Below are 4,910 nucleotides of genomic sequence, written 5' to 3' on the forward strand. Positions count from 1 at the left end.
GCGCGTGTGATGCCGGTGCACACGCGACACACCGCGGGTGTGGAACATGCAGTGCATACGCACGTGATGCTGGTGCACACGCAACACACCGCGGGTGTGGAACATGCAGTGCATACGTACGAGATGCTGGTGCACACGCAACACACCGCGGGTGTGGATCATGCAGTGCAGGCGCGTGTGATGCCGGTGCACACGCAACACACCGTGGAATGTGCGGCGAGCACACATGCGGTGTCCGTGGGCATGCAACGTGCCAGGGACATGGAGTGTGCAGTGTGTCCGTGTGCTAGACGTGCCCTGGAGGTGGCATGCGCTGCATGCAGGTGGTCCCCGGGCACACGCTGTGCTCCAGGGGCACAGCACGTGTGCTTCCTGTGCACACTGCCTGCACACGGAGTACATCATGGGCATGGCACGTTCAGTGCACACACGTGCTTTCCACACGCACACGGCCTGCACATGCAGCACACCATGGGCATGGCACACACCGCCTGCACATGTGGTCCCACCATGCATACCCTGCACATGTAATGCACCGCACTGTGCCTGCCTATGTAACACACTGCAGACACAACACATGCGGCACATACATGTGCAAATGCATGTGCACACGCTGCACACGCAACAGAGCATGGGCATCACACATGCAGCGCACACAGATGCTCTCCATGCCCACGCTACCTGCACACGCAACACACCATGCACACATGTGCTCTCTGTGCACACATTGCCTGCACACACAACATACCATGGGCATGGCATATTCAGCACATACATGTGCTCCCTGTGCACACTCTGTAGGTGCAACACACCATGGATGTGGCACATGCAATGCACACACGTTCTTTCTGTGCACACACTGCCGACACATGCAACACACCAGGGGCACAGCACATGCAGCACACACATGTACCCCCCCCTGCACCCACTGCACACCCCTTGACCACCCCGTGGCATGCCAGGCGTATAACAACACGTGCCACATGCTTTTGGTCCCTGAGCGTCTCCTGTGCAGCATTATGTCAGTGTGGCGCCAAGCACACAGTGCCTTCAGATCACAGCACACGCGGCTCAGGCACAAAGAGAGGCAGAGACTACAAAAAAGCCAGGTGTGGCTCTCGCCCAATGCGAAACCATTAGCTGCGCACTGCCCAGAAGAGGTCTGAAAGCGAAGAGCACCGTCTAGTGCTGATGCCTCAGTGGGATCTGCCCCCTGGAAACAGCCAGAAGATCAGCATCCCCGGCTCGGCTTCTTCCTTCTCTTTGCTCTTAAGTTTTGGGAACTTCCTCGTGGAGAAAATCCTGCCTGTTGAAGCACCTCCAGGTTTGTTTGGCTCAGGTAGCATGAAGGGGAGCTCCACATCGCTCTGCTTTACCTTGGATGGGTGTCCGTACCCCGTCTAAGAGCAAGCCATGCAGTGAGACTTCTCATTTTGTGTTTCCCGGCTCAGCGCTGCACTCAAGAAAAGGATTCATTTCTTGCATAGGAAGTGATTTGCTGGCAGAGTGCACGCATGTGTTGGGAGTTGGAGGCAGCGAGTGGGCGGGTAGCACGGGTATGCGAGTGCACAGCGTGAAGAAGCAAGCGTGTGAGGAGGTGAGGGATTGTGGCTTGTTTCATGCATGGGTCCATGTGTGTTGGGGCAGTGTGAGACGGGGGAAGAGCTGGGGTTTGTTGCTGTAGATGTTTGGATTTCTGTTTGTCAGTGTGAGTGGTGGTGGTGGTAAGGGTATCCGTGGGTCTGGGTGTGTTGTTGTGTGCGCCTCTGCTTGTATGGTGTCTCTTAGGGGTGTGTGAGAAGCCAGGCGGGTGAGGATATGGATGCTTGGATGTCTTTATGTGGGGGTCTAGAAGAGAGACAGAAAGTAGGTAGACTTTTGTATTCATAATCATGTGCCTTTAAATGTAAGAGCCAGAGGGGATTATTGTTATCATGTTAGTGTGTGCGTGTGCGTGTTTATCTTGTTACTATTATCTTGCTATTTGTGCGGGTGTGTGCGTGCAACTAAGTGTTATTGTTACTATTTTGGTATTTCTTTGTGCCTGGGTTGTGTGTTTGTGCAGGCAGGTGTTATTGTTGCTACTTCAGTGTTTTTTGTGTGTGCATGTATGCATGTGTGTGTTTATAAAACTGCATATATGTGTGGGAGTGTTTGTGTGCGTCTGCACATTTGCCCCTGCTGGCATGCTGCGATTATGTGTGCTGGTGTGTGCATGTGTGTGTGATTGGTATTGGCGTGTGGGTGCACAGACATGTTGGGGTGTCTGTGATCTGTAAGTTTTAGGGGGACTGTTATCTGTAAGGTTTAAGCGGATTTTGCATGGCAAGGCTGGAAAGGACGGGGGTGAGATGACTTTTTCACCTCGATTCCTGTAATTTCATGTATAAAAACTCTTTCAAGGGTTTGAAATCAGTATATCACGACAGAGGCAAGCTGAGAGCGAGTGGTGCTATCACCTCCAGCTGCCGTGACAGCTGGTCACTGCAAAACAGGGTCCAGATCCTGGCTCTCTTTGACCTCTAGCAGATTGGATGCCCCTGTGCACGGGTAGTTTTCTCCCTTGTGAAGCTGGTTAGTGGGTTTGTGATGTGCAGCATCCTTGGTATTTCTGCGCCCAGTCGGAGCTTGCGGTCTGTAGAGCGTCTCTCCGCCGGAAATGTTTGGACAGGTTCAGTAAATGTTTGATGTGAATGGCAGCATCGGAGTGGGGCCGGCAGAGCGCGGGTAAGCTCTGTATAAGATTCCTGTGTGCATAGCTCATCCAGCCTCCCTCTGGCAGACGGCACCTCCTGCTATGCCAGCCCCGGGCTCCCAGCCTGCAGTAGCCCCTGGCCTTTGCCTCCAGCAGCCCTTTAAATGCAGCACTTGCTGTGGTGCTGAGCCCCCTCGCAGCTCCGCCGGTGTCTCTCGGTCCTGCTGCTTTCAGACCTGGATCCCTTTCACCCAGAGGCTGCCCACCGAGACACAATGTGTTTTTCCTTTCCGTGGGTACGAGTGGCCAAGGACTAGACTGAGCTCGCTGAACTCGCTGCCGCTGTGACCTCAGGCTACGGGCACCCAGCTCGCTCTAGGTGAGAGAACAAGGCCTGATGCCCTCTCTATGAGCAAGCGTGTGTTTAGTTAAGTCCAATATTGTTCAGCTACAGCCAGGGAAGTTGTTTTTCTTGCTGGGTGATGTTGCGAGTAGAAGTAGGAGCAGGTGTGATCTCTGCAGAGTGCACCACCTGGAACGCAAGTTTTAATGAGGCCGCGCTATCTGAATGCCTGATGCCATCACTCCAGACACCGATGCAATCTTATGCTCTGAATAAATGCCAAAGGAAGAGAGCCTGCCAGGCTCATCTTAACACAGCTTCGATTCAGCCTCACATGCATCCTTGCGATCACGTCCCTTCCTACCTGCGTGCGCGCAGTCACGCTCAGCCTTGCACAAAGCCTCGCGTGCACATTCAGGGTCTCATGTCTAATGCAGACCCTGCCTTTAAGTGTTCTGCCTGTTTGTAGATGCCCTTCCGCAAACCGGGGTGGGCTTACTCCTGGATGCCCTTCGTCAACGATGCGGTGAATTGCAGAGGCCGGATCCGTGGCGGAATGAATCGTGAGCGCACCGTCATGGGTGCAGTCAGATGCAGGCGCCAAATTTCAGGTGCAAAAGTGTGCGCACACACACAGGGCCGGTGCCCAAAACCCAGCCTTTTGTCTCGCACCCACAGTGTCAGCCACACTCCCAAATGCACGCTCAGCTTCCCACTGGTTCCCTCAGCCTCTCACATCTCAGCTGTACGCATGCACTCTGCTGCGCTCCACATCCTTGTCAGCTCATTAGCTGTTCAAGGGACCCAGCTGTGTCTGCAGCACACCCAGTTCCCTGCTTGACACCCTCCACTCAGCGCCGCTAAATTGGGCTTAACTCAGTACGTTTCCACCCACCACCTTAGTCATTCTTCACTGGCAGGAGAGTGGTGGGAGGCAAACAAACACCAGCTTTTGGCAGGAAAAAGGGGAATTAAGAAAGCCAGTCCCCCGCCAAGCACAGCCAAGTGGGTTTGGGGTGCTCCAGCCCAGGCTTTCTGTTCGGGGGTTGCAGCCAACAAGAAGTCCTCCCGTCTGGCTTCTTTGACTTTGAGCAGAAGCCACTCAGCATCATAGGTGAGATTTATTTGGTTTCTTTAGAAGCAGAAGAAGGAGAGGGAGAAGGGGCCTGATATGGTAGGGAGGGATATTTCTTCTTTATTTGCATGCTGGTCAGCAAGGCGGGAGCCAGAGACGCTGGGAACAGGAGGGAACACATCTTAGTCAGTTGATCGGTGTATGCCATTATGCTAAAGTTCGCTCTGCAACATTACTGATGAGCTGGATCCATGACTTTCAGACCAGCTCCGACAACAGAAGTCCACATCTATCCAAATCGTGTGGCTTGATCTAGACAAATGACACGTAGTATATGGGTAGTATATGGTGCAGTTCCTGCAACAGTGGAGCTTAAAATGGAGCAAAATGTGGCTCTTTGGCTCAAAGAAAGTCAAGATGGTGGGGGATATCAGTGTCATGTGGACGGTCAAGAAGTCAGGAGCATTGTGAAGAAGGAGATGAAGCGAGACTGAGTGACACTGGGCTGCACCCCAGCCCATGCAGGGGAGGCATAAACAACAGCTTGGGCAAGGTAGCAAAGTCGCTCCATGGCATAGAAGTGCGGTCCTAGAAAAGCAAGTTATAGTTATAGACCAGTCTTCAGTGGATGCTCAGTGCCAGATACCTCCTGCTCATTGACCCACTGGAATATCTCAAGGGAGAAGGGAGTGAAAGGTCTGTGTCTTTGGACACTATGATCATGAGCATGGTGGGAAACAGCTAGGGAAGGGCATGGATGGATGGATGGATGGATGGATGGATGGATGGATGGGTGG

The 4,910-nt window shown here is 53.3% G+C and overlaps 1 protein-coding gene across 2 annotated transcripts in view; it reads left to right on the forward strand.

The window, feature by feature from the left end:
• Window positions 1-971: 971 nt before the first annotated feature.
• The window catches only part of LZTS1 (leucine zipper tumor suppressor 1), a 28,453-nt gene continuing 24,514 nt past the window's right edge, over window positions 972-4,910 (forward strand). The window contains exon 1 of one of the 2 annotated variants that reach the window (XM_019546135.1): window positions 972-1,324. The gene's annotated coding sequence lies outside the window, so the exon portion shown is untranslated. Of the gene's footprint in view, window positions 1,325-1,525; window positions 1,598-4,910 lie in introns of those variants that run through there. The other variant, XM_019546136.1, reaches the window with a different exon arrangement.

This window comes from Crocodylus porosus, unplaced genomic scaffold (genome assembly GCF_001723895.1).
Source record: "Crocodylus porosus isolate Cpor-Errol unplaced genomic scaffold, CroPor_comp1, whole genome shotgun sequence".
Classification (NCBI taxonomy): Eukaryota; Metazoa; Chordata; order Crocodylia; family Crocodylidae; genus Crocodylus; species Crocodylus porosus.